The 13,807-nt window shown below is 55.4% G+C and overlaps 7 non-coding genes across 7 annotated transcripts; all 7 read right to left on the bottom strand.

Annotated features, from left to right (window-relative positions):
• Positions 1-1,517: 1,517 nt before the first annotated feature.
• LOC138511839 (U6 spliceosomal RNA) lies at positions 1,518-1,624 on the bottom strand. Its single transcript, XR_011280732.1, has one exon. It is a non-coding gene; the product is annotated as a U6 spliceosomal RNA (small nuclear RNA).
• A 1,748-nt stretch (positions 1,625-3,372) lies between these two features.
• On the bottom strand, positions 3,373-3,479 carry LOC138511838 (U6 spliceosomal RNA). Its single transcript, XR_011280731.1, has one exon. It is a non-coding gene; the product is annotated as a U6 spliceosomal RNA (small nuclear RNA).
• Positions 3,480-5,228: 1,749 nt separating this feature from the next.
• Positions 5,229-5,335, bottom strand: LOC138511837 (U6 spliceosomal RNA). The gene has a single exon (XR_011280730.1). It is a non-coding gene; the product is annotated as a U6 spliceosomal RNA (small nuclear RNA).
• Positions 5,336-7,083: 1,748 nt separating this feature from the next.
• On the bottom strand, positions 7,084-7,190 carry LOC138512351 (U6 spliceosomal RNA). Its single transcript, XR_011281195.1, has one exon. It is a non-coding gene; the product is annotated as a U6 spliceosomal RNA (small nuclear RNA).
• Positions 7,191-8,938: 1,748 nt separating this feature from the next.
• Positions 8,939-9,045, bottom strand: LOC138511836 (U6 spliceosomal RNA). Its single transcript, XR_011280729.1, has one exon. It is a non-coding gene; the product is annotated as a U6 spliceosomal RNA (small nuclear RNA).
• A 1,733-nt stretch (positions 9,046-10,778) lies between these two features.
• Positions 10,779-10,885, bottom strand: LOC138511835 (U6 spliceosomal RNA). The gene has a single exon (XR_011280728.1). It is a non-coding gene; the product is annotated as a U6 spliceosomal RNA (small nuclear RNA).
• A 1,733-nt stretch (positions 10,886-12,618) lies between these two features.
• Positions 12,619-12,725, bottom strand: LOC138511834 (U6 spliceosomal RNA). The gene has a single exon (XR_011280727.1). It is a non-coding gene; the product is annotated as a U6 spliceosomal RNA (small nuclear RNA).
• Positions 12,726-13,807: the final 1,082 nt, after the last annotated feature.

The raw sequence follows: 13,807 nt of genomic DNA, 5'->3' as shown, positions 1-13,807 counted from the left end.
CATGGTCCAGGCTGCATGCAAAGTGGCACCTCCCGTCATAATGCCTGGGTGATGGGTGCTGTGTGCCTGGACGCATCACAATAGTCCCACAAGCCAGAGAAAAGCCAGAGGGCCTGTGAGGGTTTGCTTGGGGGGGGCCCTGTTGAATTCCAGGATAGGCAAGGTGAGGCAGCGGCCTAGTGCGCGGACCCCCGAGAGCCCCGGATTGCTGCTGCCCCCGCCTTCAAGCCAGAGATGCATTTTCAAACCGATGTAAGTTTACGTTTGGCTGCTGGCTTCAGCGACGGTGGCTTCAAAGTCCCGCCGGGTCTGCTTTCCTTTGGTAGGGCCAGGAAGCCTCTTACAACAGGTATTGGCTGCCTGTCGCCTGCTTTTATCAACTGTGCCAGGACGTGAGCCTTGTGTGTTACAAAATCAGGACAGCAGGCATTGCAGTGGCTCCTGCTTCAGAAAGGCACCTTGAAGAACAGCACTAGGAGCTAACGGAGGGCACCAGGGGTATGGGGGCCAGTGGTGCAATGGATAAGGCGCCTGACTAGGAGTCAGAAGGTTGTGGGTTCCACTGCCATCCGGCTGGGCTCCCAACTCTGTGCTTTGTTTCTTTGAATTACATTTAAATTCCCTTGGCCTTCACTGCTCGCAATAGACTTTTGATTTTATGTGGGGCGGGCCCGGTTGCACAGCAAGGAAACACCAGGCGCCATCTCGAAGCACCACCAGTAGGGGTCCCTCCAGAAGGCCCCAACAAGCAGCAGATGATTTCTATGCATGTGTGCGTCCTGTCCTTCAATGGGTGGGGGTTGGCTTGTGTTGGACACAGTCCCAGGGCAGCCCTTCACGTCCCTGATCGGCCAGAGACCTCTCTGTGAGCGCCGCAGGCGAGCCTTCTCGGGACCTCAGCAACTGAGGGGCACATTTCCAAATGAGGGAGACATTTCCAGAAAGCGCACCAGGGAACGGCTCGGCCTCTGCTCCGTGGCCCAACCCAGCCTGGTCCTTCTCCAACCAGCTGGGAGCTGTCCAAAAGCCGGTGGGCCTGGCGGAATGGGCTCCCAGCAGGCCCTGGCTGACTGGTGATTTGCATACACACAGACACACGCACGCACGCACACTCTCTCTCGTGCTATCTGCTGCCTTTCAGACCCTGCCACCCCTCGCTTGCTTTAAAGGAGCAGTTGGCGAATGACACTGAGCAAAGAATGCACAAGTGGGTAAAGAGATCACACACCTAGAGGCAGCCAGCTCTCATGAAGAGTAGGGCCTAGAAGCAGTGAAGCTTGAGGGGCTGTGCGCTCTTTGCCATGAGCCCCTAGAGGCGGATCATATAGAAAGCGCTATATAGAAATGAGCAGCCAGCAGAGGACAAGGAAGCCGCTCTCGGTGCAGCACAGCACAGAGAGGATCAAGAGAAACGGGAAGGGCTTCCGCGGCAGCGAGCAAGCACAAGACCAGCACGGGAGCGGGGCCCCTTTTATTCTGTCAATAAAAGGTATTTCTCTCCTGGCACGCACGTGTCTAAAAATATGGAACGCTTCACGAATTTGCGTGTCATCCTTGCGCAGGGGCCATGCTAATCTTCTCTGTATCGTTCCAATTTTAGTATATGTGCTGCCGAAGCGAGCACACACTTGGGGCTGAACTGGCCAGTGTATAAAAGCCAGCGCATCGGCTGCCTTTTGACCTAGGTTGACTTGTTATGCTCTAACTTTGGCAAGAAACTGTTTGGTTCTGGGGCCGGTATGGAACCAAGAGGCAAAGACCAACGACCCAAGCTTCCTCGCTGCTGGTTTGGCCCAAAAGGAAAGGTTCCGTGTGCTTGGCTATTGCAATGCAGGAAGAAAGGATCATGGTCCAGGCTGCATGCAAAGTGGCACCTCCCGTCATAATGCCTGGGTGATGGGTGCTGTGTGCCTGGACGCATCACAATAGTCCCACAAGCCAGAGAAAAGCCAGAGGGCCTGTGAGGGTTTGCTTGGGGGGGGCCCTGTTGAATTCCAGGATAGGCAAGGTGAGGCAGCGGCCTAGTGCGCGGACCCCCGAGAGCCCCGGATTGCTGCTGCCCCCGCCTTCAAGCCAGAGATGCATTTTCAAACCGATGTAAGTTTACGTTTGGCTGCTGGCTTCAGCGACGGTGGCTTCAAAGTCCCGCCGGGTCTGCTTTCCTTTGGTAGGGCCAGGAAGCCTCTTACAACAGGTATTGGCTGCCTGTCGCCTGCTTTTATCAACTGTGCCAGGACGTGAGCCTTGTGTGTTACAAAATCAGGACAGCAGGCATTGCAGTGGCTCCTGCTTCAGAAAGGCACCTTGAAGAACAGCACTAGGAGCTAACGGAGGGCACCAGGGGTATGGGGGCCAGTGGTGCAATGGATAAGGCGCCTGACTAGGAGTCAGAAGGTTGTGGGTTCCACTGCCATCCGGCTGGGCTCCCAACTCTGTGCTTTGTTTCTTTGAATTACATTTAAATTCCCTTGGCCTTCACTGCTCGCAATAGACTTTTGATTTTATGTGGGGCGGGCCCGGTTTCACAGCAAGGAAACACCAGGCGCCATCTCGAAGCACCACCAGTAGGGGTCCCTCCAGAAGGCCCCAACAAGCAGCAGATGATTTCTATGCATGTGTGCGTCCTGTCCTTCAATGGGTGGGGGTTGGCTTGTGTTGGACACAGTCCCAGGGCAGCCCTTCACGTCCCTGATCGGCCACGATCGGCCAGAGACCTCTCTGTGAGCGCCGCAGGCGAGCCTTCTCGGGACCTCAGCAACTGAGGGGCACATTTCCAAATGAGGGAGACATTTCCAGAAAGCGCACCAGGGAACGGCTCAGCCTCTGCTTCGTGGCCTAACCCAGCCTGGTCCTTCTCCAACCATCTGGGAGCTGTCCAAAAGCCGGTGGGCCTGGCGGAATGGGCTCCCAGCAGGCCCTGGCTGACTGGTGATTTGCATACACACAGACACACGCACGCACGCACACTCTCTCTCGTGCTATCTGCTGCCTTTCAGACCCTGCCACCCCTCGCTTGCTTTAAAGGAGCAGTTGGCGAATGACACTGAGCAAAGAATGCACAAGTGGGTAAAGAGATCACACACCTAGAGGCAGCCAGCTCTCATGAAGAGTAGGGCCTAGAAGCAGTGAAGCTTGAGGGGCTGTGCGCTCTTTGCCATGAGCCCCTAGAGGCGGATCATATAGAAAGCGCTATATAGAAATGAGCAGCCAGCAGAGGACAAGGCAGCCGCTCTCGGTGCAGCACAGCACAGAGAGGATCAAGAGAAACGGGAAGGGCTTCCGCGGCAGCGAGCAAGCACAAGACCAGCACGGGAGCGGGGCCCCTTTTATTCTGTCAATAAAAGGTATTTCTCTCCTGGCACGCACGTGTCTAAAAATATGGAACGCTTCACGAATTTGCGTGTCATCCTTGCGCAGGGGCCATGCTAATCTTCTCTGTATCGTTCCAATTTTAGTATATGTGCTGCCGAAGCGAGCACACACTTGGGGCTGAACTGGCCAGTGTATAAAAGCCAGCGCATCGGCTGCCTATTGACCTAGGTTGACTTGTTATGCTCTAACTTTGGCAAGAAACTGTTTGGTTCTGGGGCCGGTATGGAACCAAGAGGCAAAGACCAACGACCCAAGCTTCCTCGCTGCTGGTTTGGCCCAAAAGGAAAGGTTCCGTGTGCTTGGCTATTGCAATGCAGGAAGAAAGGATCATGGTCCAGGCTGCATGCAAAGTGGCACCTCCCGTCATAATGCCTGGGTGATGGGTGCTGTGTGCCTGGACGCATCACAATAGTCCCACAAGCCAGAGAAAAGCCAGAGGGCCTGTGAGGGTTTGCTTGGGGGGGGCCCTGTTGAATTCCAGGATAGGCAAGGTGAGGCAGCGGCCTAGTGCGCGGACCCCCGAGAGCCCCGGATTGCTGCTGCCCCCGCCTTCAAGCCAGAGATGCATTTTCAAACCGATGTAAGTTTACGTTTGGCTGCTGGCTTCAGCGACGGTGGCTTCAAAGTCCCGCCGGGTCTGCTTTCCTTTGGTAGGGCCAGGAAGCCTCTTACAACAGGTATTGGCTGCCTGTCGCCTGCTTTTATCAGCTGTGCCAGGACGTGAGCCTTGTGTGTTACAAAATCAGGACAGCAGGCATTGCAGTGGCTCCTGCTTCAGAAAGGCACCTTGAAGAACAGCACTAGGAGCTAACGGAGGGCACCAGGGGTATGGGGGCCAGTGGTGCAATGGATAAGGCGCCTGACTAGGAGTCAGAAGGTTGTGGGTTCCACTGCCATCCGGCTGGGCTCCCAACTCTGTGCTTTGTTTCTTTGAATTACATTTAAATTCCCTTGGCCTTCACTGCTCGCAATAGACTTTTGATTTTATGTGGGGCGGGCCCGGTTGCACAGCAAGGAAACACCAGGCGCCATCTCGAAGCACCACCAGTAGGGGTCCCTCCAGAAGGCCCCAACAAGCAGCAGATGATTTCTATGCATGTGTGCGTCCTGTCCTTCAATGGGTGGGGGTTGGCTTGTGTTGGACACAGTCCCAGGGCAGCCCTTCACGTCCCTGATCGGCCACGATCGGCCAGAGACCACTCTGGTGAGCGCCGCAGGCGAGCCTTCTCGGGACCTCAGCAACTGAGGGGCACATTTCCAAATGAGGGAGACATTTCCAGAAAGCGCACCAGGGAACGGCTCGGCCTCTGCTTCGTGGCCTAACCCAGCCTGGTCCTTCTCCAACCATCTGGGAGCTGTCCAAAAGCCGGTGGGCCTGGCGGAATGGGCTCCCAGCAGGCCCTGGCTGACTGGTGATTTGCATACACACAGACACACGCACGCACGCACACTCTCTCTCGTGCTATCTGCTGCCTTTCAGACCCTGCCACCCCTCGCTTGCTTTAAAGGAGCAGTTGGCGAATGACACTGAGCAAAGAATGCACAAGTGGGTAAAGAGATCACACACCTAGAGGCAGCCAGCTCTCATGAAGAGTAGGGCCTAGAAGCAGTGAAGCTTGAGGGGCTGTGCGCTCTTTGCCATGAGCCCCTAGAGGCGGATCATATAGAAAGCGCTATATAGAAATGAGCAGCCAGCAGAGGACAAGGAAGCCGCTCTCGGTGCAGCACAGCACAGAGAGGATCAAGAGAAACGGGAAGGGCTTCCGCGGCAGCGAGCAAGCACAAGACCAGCACGGGAGCGGGGCCCCTTTTATTCTGTCAATAAAAGGTATTTCTCTCCTGGCACGCACGTGTCTAAAAATATGGAACGCTTCACGAATTTGCGTGTCATCCTTGCGCAGGGGCCATGCTAATCTTCTCTGTATCGTTCCAATTTTAGTATATGTGCTGCCGAAGCGAGCACACACTTGGGGCTGAACTGGCCAGTGTATAAAAGCCAGCGCATCGGCTGCCTTTTGACCTAGGTTGACTTGTTATGCTCTAACTTTGGCAAGAAACTGTTTGGTTCTGGGGCCGGTATGGAACCAAGAGGCAAAGACCAACGACCCAAGCTTCCTCGCTGCTGGTTTGGCCCAAAAGGAAAGGTTCCGTGTGCTTGGCTATTGCAATGCAGGAAGAAAGGATCATGGTCCAGGCTGCATGCAAAGTGGCACCTCCCGTCATAATGCCTGGGTGATGGGTGCTGTGTGCCTGGACGCATCACAATAGTCCCACAAGCCAGAGAAAAGCCAGAGGGCCTGTGAGGGTTTGCTTGGGGGGGGCCCTGTTGAATTCCAGGATAGGCAAGGTGAGGCAGCGGCCTAGTGCGCGGACCCCCGAGAGCCCCGGATTGCTGCTGCCCCCGCCTTCAAGCCAGAGATGCATTTTCAAACCGATGTAAGTTTACGTTTGGCTGCTGGCTTCAGCGACGGTGGCTTCAAAGTCCCGCCGGGTCTGCTTTCCTTTGGTAGGGCCAGGAAGCCTCTTACAACAGGTATTGGCTGCCTGTCGCCTGCTTTTATCAACTGTGCCAGGACGTGAGCCTTGTGTGTTACAAAATCAGGACAGCAGGCATTGCAGTGGCTCCTGCTTCAGAAAGGCACCTTGAAGAACAGCACTAGGAGCTAACGGAGGGCACCAGGGGTATGGGGGCCAGTGGTGCAATGGATAAGGCGCCTGACTAGGAGTCAGAAGGTTGTGGGTTCCACTGCCATCCGGCTGGGCTCCCAACTCTGTGCTTTGTTTCTTTGAATTACATTTAAATTCCCTTGGCCTTCACTGCTCGCAATAGACTTTTGATTTTATGTGGGGCGGGCCCGGTTTCACAGCAAGGAAACACCAGGCGCCATCTCGAAGCACCACCAGTAGGGGTCCCTCCAGAAGGCCCCAAAAAGCAGCAGATGATTTCTATGCATGTGTGCGTCCTGTCCTTCAATGGGTGGGGGTTGGCTTGTGTTGGACACAGTCCCAGGGCAGCCCTTCACGTCCCTGATCGGCCACGATCGGCCAGAGACCTCTCTGTGAGCGCCGCAGGCGAGCCTTCTCGGGACCTCAGCAACTGAGGGGCACATTTCCAAATGAGGGAGACATTTCCAGAAAGCGCACCAGGGAACGGCTCAGCCTCTGCTTCGTGGCCTAACCCAGCCTGGTCCTTCTCCAACCATCTGGGAGCTGTCCAAAAGCCGGTGGGCCTGGCGGAATGGGCTCCCAGCAGGCCCTGGCTGACTGGTGATTTGCATACACACAGACACACGCACGCACGCACACTCTCTCTCGTGCTATCTGCTGCCTTTCAGACCCTGCCACCCCTCGCTTGCTTTAAAGGAGCAGTTGGCGAATGACACTGAGCAAAGAATGCACAAGTGGGTAAAGAGATCACACACCTAGAGGCAGCCAGCTCTCATGAAGAGTAGGGCCTAGAAGCAGTGAAGCTTGAGGGGCTGTGCGCTCTTTGCCATGAGCCCCTAGAGGCGGATCATATAGAAAGCGCTATATAGAAATGAGCAGCCAGCAGAGGACAAGGCAGCCGCTCTCGGTGCAGCACAGCACAGAGAGGATCAAGAGAAACGGGAAGGGCTTCCGCGGCAGCGAGCAAGCACAAGACCAGCACGGGAGCGGGGCCCCTTTTATTCTGTCAATAAAAGGTATTTCTCTCCTGGCACGCACGTGTCTAGAAATATGGAACGCTTCACGAATTTGCGTGTCATCCTTGCGCAGGGGCCATGCTAATCTTCTCTGTATCGTTCCAATTTTAGTATATGTGCTGCCGAAGCGAGCACACACTTGGGGCTGAACTGGCCAGTGTATAAAAGCCAGCGCATCGGCTGCCTATTGACCTAGGTTGACTTGTTATGCTCTAACTTTGGCAAGAAACTGTTTGGTTCTGGGGCCGGTATGGAACCAAGAGGCAAAGACCAACGACCCAAGCTTCCTCGCTGCTGGTTTGGCCCAAAAGGAAAGGTTCCGTGTGCTTGGCTATTGCAATGCAGGAAGAAAGGATCATGGTCCAGGCTGCATGCAAAGTGGCACCTCCCGTCATAATGCCTGGGTGATGGGTGCTGTGTGCCTGGACGCATCACAATAGTCCCACAAGCCAGAGAAAAGCCAGAGGGCCTGTGAGGGTTTGCTTGGGGGGGGCCCTGTTGAATTCCAGGATAGGCAAGGTGAGGCAGCGGCCTAGTGCGCGGACCCCCGAGAGCCCCGGATTGCTGCTGCCCCCGCCTTCAAGCCAGAGATGCATTTTCAAACCGATGTAAGTTTACGTTTGGCTGCTGGCTTCAGCGACGGTGGCTTCAAAGTCCCGCCGGGTCTGCTTTCCTTTGGTAGGGCCAGGAAGCCTCTTACAACAGGTATTGGCTGCCTGTCGCCTGCTTTTATCAACTGTGCCAGGACGTGAGCCTTGTGTGTTACAAAATCAGGACAGCAGGCATTGCAGTGGCTCCTGCTTCAGAAAGGCACCTTGAAGAACAGCACTAGGAGCTAACGGAGGGCACCAGGGGTATGGGGGCCAGTGGTGCAATGGATAAGGCGCCTGACTAGGAGTCAGAAGGTTGTGGGTTCCACTGCCATCCGGCTGGGCTCCCAACTCTGTGCTTTGTTTCTTTGAATTACATTTAAATTCCCTTGGCCTTCACTGCTCGCAATAGACTTTTGATTTTATGTGGGGCGGGCCCGGTTGCACAGCAAGGAAACACCAGGCGCCATCTCGAAGCACCACCAGTAGGGGTCCCTCCAGAAGGCCCCAACAAGCAGCAGATGATTTCTATGCATGTGTGCGTCCTGTCCTTCAATGGGTGGGGGTTGGCTTGTGTTGGACACAGTCCCAGGGCAGCCCTTCACGTCCCTGATCGGCCACGATCGGCCAGAGACCTCTCTGTGAGCGCCGCAGGCGAGCCTTCTCGGGACCTCAGCAACTGAGGGGCACATTTCCAAATGAGGGAGACATTTCCAGAAAGCGCACCAGGGAACGGCTCAGCCTCTGCTTCGTGGCCTAACCCAGCCTGGTCCTTCTCCAACCATCTGGGAGCTGTCCAAAAGCCGGTGGGCCTGGCGGAATGGGCTCCCAGCAGGCCCTGGCTGACTGGTGATTTGCATACACACAGACACACGCACGCACGCACACTCTCTCTCGTGCTATCTGCTGCCTTTCAGACCCTGCCACCCCTCGCTTGCTTTAAAGGAGCAGTTGGCGAATGACACTGAGCAAAGAATGCACAAGTGGGTAAAGAGATCACACACCTAGAGGCAGCCAGCTCTCATGAAGAGTAGGGCCTAGAAGCAGTGAAGCTTGAGGGGCTGTGCGCTCTTTGCCATGAGCCCCTAGAGGCGGATCATATAGAAAGCGCTATATAGAAATGAGCAGCCAGCAGAGGACAAGGCAGCCGCTCTCGGTGCAGCACAGCACAGAGAGGATCAAGAGAAACGGGAAGGGCTTCCGCGGCAGCGAGCAAGCACAAGACCAGCACGGGAGCGGGGCCCCTTTTATTCTGTCAATAAAAGGTATTTCTCTCCTGGCACGCACGTGTCTAAAAATATGGAACGCTTCACGAATTTGCGTGTCATCCTTGCGCAGGGGCCATGCTAATCTTCTCTGTATCGTTCCAATTTTAGTATATGTGCTGCCGAAGCGAGCACACACTTGGGGCTGAACTGGCCAGTGTATAAAAGCCAGCGCATCGGCTGCCTATTGACCTAGGTTGACTTGTTATGCTCTAACTTTGGCAAGAAACTGTTTGGTTCTGGGGCCGGTATGGAACCAAGAGGCAAAGACCAACGACCCAAGCTTCCTCGCTGCTGGTTTGGCCCAAAAGGAAAGGTTCCGTGTGCTTGGCTATTGCAATGCAGGAAGAAAGGATCATGGTCCAGGCTGCATGCAAAGTGGCACCTCCCGTCATAATGCCTGGGTGATGGGTGCTGTGTGCCTGGACGCATCACAATAGTCCCACAAGCCAGAGAAAAGCCAGAGGGCCTGTGAGGGTTTGCTTGGGGGGGGCCCTGTTGAATTCCAGGATAGGCAAGGTGAGGCAGCGGCCTAGTGCGCGGACCCCCGAGAGCCCCGGATTGCTGCTGCCCCCGCCTTCAAGCCAGAGATGCATTTTCAAACCGATGTAAGTTTACGTTTGGCTGCTGGCTTCAGCGACGGTGGCTTCAAAGTCCCGCCGGGTCTGCTTTCCTTTGGTAGGGCCAGGAAGCCTCTTACAACAGGTATTGGCTGCCTGTCGCCTGCTTTTATCAACTGTGCCAGGACGTGAGCCTTGTGTGTTACAAAATCAGGACAGCAGGCATTGCAGTGGCTCCTGCTTCAGAAAGGCACCTTGAAGAACAGCACTAGGAGCTAACGGAGGGCACCAGGGGTATGGGGGCCAGTGGTGCAATGGATAAGGCGCCTGACTAGGAGTCAGAAGGTTGTGGGTTCCACTGCCATCCGGCTGGGCTCCCAACTCTGTGCTTTGTTTCTTTGAATTACATTTAAATTCCCTTGGCCTTCACTGCTCGCAATAGACTTTTGATTTTATGTGGGGCGGGCCCGGTTGCACAGCAAGGAAACACCAGGCGCCATCTCGAAGCACCACCAGTAGGGGTCCCTCCAGAAGGCCCCAACAAGCAGCAGATGATTTCTATGCATGTGTGCGTCCTGTCCTTCAATGGGTGGGGGTTGGCTTGTGTTGGACACAGTCCCAGGGCAGCCCTTCACGTCCCTGATCGGCCAGAGACCTCTCTGTGAGCGCCGCAGGCGAGCCTTCTCGGGACCTCAGCAACTGAGGGGCACATTTCCAAATGAGGGAGACATTTCCAGAAAGCGCACCAGGGAACGGCTCGGCCTCTGCTCCGTGGCCCAACCCAGCCTGGTCCTTCTCCAACCAGCTGGGAGCTGTCCAAAAGCCGGTGGGCCTGGCGGAATGGGCTCCCAGCAGGCCCTGGCTGACTGGTGATTTGCATACACACAGACACACGCACGCACGCACACTCTCTCTCGTGCTATCTGCTGCCTTTCAGACCCTGCCACCCCTCGCTTGCTTTAAAGGAGCAGTTGGCGAATGACACTGAGCAAAGAATGCACAAGTGGGTAAAGAGATCACACACCTAGAGGCAGCCAGCTCTCATGAAGAGTAGGGCCTAGAAGCAGTGAAGCTTGAGGGGCTGTGCGCTCTTTGCCATGAGCCCCTAGAGGCGGATCATATAGAAAGCGCTATATAGAAATGAGCAGCCAGCAGAGGACAAGGCAGCCGCTCTTGGTGCAGCACAGAGAGGATCAAGAGAAACGGGAAGGGCTTCCGCGGCAGCGAGCAAGCACAAGACCAGCACGGGAGCGGGGCCCCTTTTATTCTGTCAATAAAAGGTATTTCTCTCCTGGCACGCACGTGTCTAAAAATATGGAACGCTTCACGAATTTGCGTGTCATCCTTGCGCAGGGGCCATGCTAATCTTCTCTGTATCGTTCCAATTTTAGTATATGTGCTGCCGAAGCGAGCACACACTTGGGGCTGAACTGGCCAGTGTATAAAAGCCAGCGCATCGGCTGCCTATTGACCTAGGTTGACTTGTTATGCTCTAACTTTGGCAAGAAACTGTTTGGTTCTGGGGCCGGTATGGAACCAAGAGGCAAAGACCAACGACCCAAGCTTCCTCGCTGCTGGTTTGGCCCAAAAGGAAAGGTTCCGTGTGCTTGGCTATTGCAATGCAGGAAGAAAGGATCATGGTCCAGGCTGCATGCAAAGTGGCACCTCCCGTCATAATGCCTGGGTGATGGGTGCTGTGTGCCTGGACGCATCACAATAGTCCCACAAGCCAGAGAAAAGCCAGAGGGCCTGTGAGGGTTTGCTTGGGGGGGGCCCTGTTGAATTCCAGGATAGGCAAGGTGAGGCAGCGGCCTAGTGCGCGGACCCCCGAGAGCCCCGGATTGCTGCTGCCCCCGCCTTCAAGCCAGAGATGCATTTTCAAACCGATGTAAGTTTACGTTTGGCTGCTGGCTTCAGCGACGGTGGCTTCAAAGTCCCGCCGGGTCTGCTTTCCTTTGGTAGGGCCAGGAAGCCTCTTACAACAGGTATTGGCTGCCTGTCGCCTGCTTTTATCAACTGTGCCAGGACGTGAGCCTTGTGTGTTACAAAATCAGGACAGCAGGCATTGCAGTGGCTCCTGCTTCAGAAAGGCACCTTGAAGAACAGCACTAGGAGCTAACGGAGGGCACCAGGGGTATGGGGGCCAGTGGTGCAATGGATAAGGCGCCTGACTAGGAGTCAGAAGGTTGTGGGTTCCACTGCCATCCGGCTGGGCTCCCAACTCTGTGCTTTGTTTCTTTGAATTACATTTAAATTCCCTTGGCCTTCACTGCTCGCAATAGACTTTTGATTTTATGTGGGGCGGGCCCGGTTGCACAGCAAGGAAACACCAGGCGCCATCTCGAAGCACCACCAGTAGGGGTCCCTCCAGAAGGCCCCAACAAGCAGCAGATGATTCCTATGCATGTGTGCGTCCTGTCCTTCAATGGGTGGGGGTTGGCTTGTGTTGGACACAGTCCCAGGGCAGCCCTTCACGTCCCTGATCGGCCAGAGACCTCTCTGTGAGCGCGGCAGGCGAGCCTTCTCGGGACCTCAGCAACTGAGGGGCACATTTCCAAATGAGGGAGACATTTCCAGAAAGCGCACCAGGGAACGGCTCAGCCTCTGCTTCGTGGCCTAACCCAGCCTGGTCCTTCTCCAACCATCTGGGAGCTGTCCAAAAGCCGGTGGGCCTGGCGGAATGGGCTCCCAGCAGGCCCTGGCTGACTGGTGATTTGCATACACACAGACACACGCACGCACGCACACTCTCTCTCGTGCTATCTGCTGCCTTTCAGACCCTGCCACCCCTCGCTTGCTTTAAAGGAGCAGTTGGCGAATGACACTGAGCAAAGAATGCACAAGTGGGTAAAGAGATCACACACCTAGAGGCAGCCAGCTCTCATGAAGAGTAGGGCCTAGAAGCAGTGAAGCTTGAGGGGCTGTGCGCTCTTTGCCATGAGCCCCTAGAGGCGGATCATATAGAAAGCGCTATATAGAAATGAGCAGCCAGCAGAGGACAAGGCAGCCGCTCTCGGTGCAGCACAGAGAGGATCAAGAGAAACGGGAAGGGCTTCCGCGGCAGCGAGCAAGCACAAGACCAGCACGGGAGCGGGGCCCCTTTTATTCTGTCAATAAAAGGTATTTCTCTCCTGGCACGCACGTGTCTAAAAATATGGAACGCTTCACGAATTTGCGTGTCATCCTTGCGCAGGGGCCATGCTAATCTTCTCTGTATCGTTCCAATTTTAGTATATGTGCTGCCGAAGCGAGCACACACTTGGGGCTGAACTGGCCAGTGTATAAAAGCCAGCGCATCGGCTGCCTATTGACCTAGGTTGACTTGTTATGCTCTAACTTTGGCAAGAAACTGTTTGGTTCTGGGGCCGGTATGGAACCAAGAGGCAAAGACCAACGACCCAAGCTTCCTCGCTGCTGGTTTGGCCCAAAAGGAAAGGTTCCGTGTGCTTGGCTATTGCAATGCAGGAAGAAAGGATCATGGTCCAGGCTGCATGCAAAGTGGCACCTCCCGTCATAATGCCTGGGTGATGGGTGCTGTGTGCCTGGACGCATCACAATAGTCCCACAAGCCAGAGAAAAGCCAGAGGGCCTGTGAGGGTTTGCTTGGGGGGGGCCCTGTTGAATTCCAGGATAGGCAAGGTGAGGCAGCGGCCTAGTGCGCGGACCCCCGAGAGCCCCGGATTGCTGCTGCCCCCGCCTTCAAGCCAGAGATGCATTTTCAAACCGATGTAAGTTTACGTTTGGCTGCTGGCTTCAGCGACGGTGGCTTCAAAGTCCCGCCGGGTCTGCTTTCCTTTGGTAGGGCCAGGAAGCCTCTTACAACAGGTATTGGCTGCCTGTCGCCTGCTTTTATCAACTGTGCCAGGACGTGAGCCTTGTGTGTTACAAAATCAGGACAGCAGGCATTGCAGTGGCTCCTGCTTCAGAAAGGCACCTTGAAGAACAGCACTAGGAGCTAACGGAGGGCACCAGGGGTATGGGGGCCAGTGGTGCAATGGATAAGGCGCCTGACTAGGAGTCAGAAGGTTGTGGGTTCCACTGCCATCCGGCTGGGCTCCCAACTCTGTGCTTTGTTTCTTTGAATTACATTTAAATTCCCTTGGCCTTCACTGCTCGCAATAGACTTTTGATTTTATGTGGGGCGGGCCCGGTTTCACAGCAAGGAAACACCAGGCGCCATCTCGAAGCACCACCAGTAGGGGTCCCTCCAGAAGGCCCCAACAAGCAGCAGATGATTTCTATGCATGTGTGCGTCCTGTCCTTCAATGGGTGGGGGTTGGCTTGTGTTGGACACAGTCCCAGGGCAGCCCTTCACGTCCCTGATCGGCCACGATCGG

This window comes from Ambystoma mexicanum, chromosome 6p (genome assembly GCF_040938575.1).
Source record: "Ambystoma mexicanum isolate Mex_15411 chromosome 6p, UKY_AmexF1_1, whole genome shotgun sequence".
Taxonomy (NCBI): Eukaryota; Metazoa; Chordata; class Amphibia; order Caudata; family Ambystomatidae; genus Ambystoma; species Ambystoma mexicanum.
Note: the sequence above shows the minus strand (reverse complement) of the source record. Positions and strands in the feature narration are given on the sequence as shown.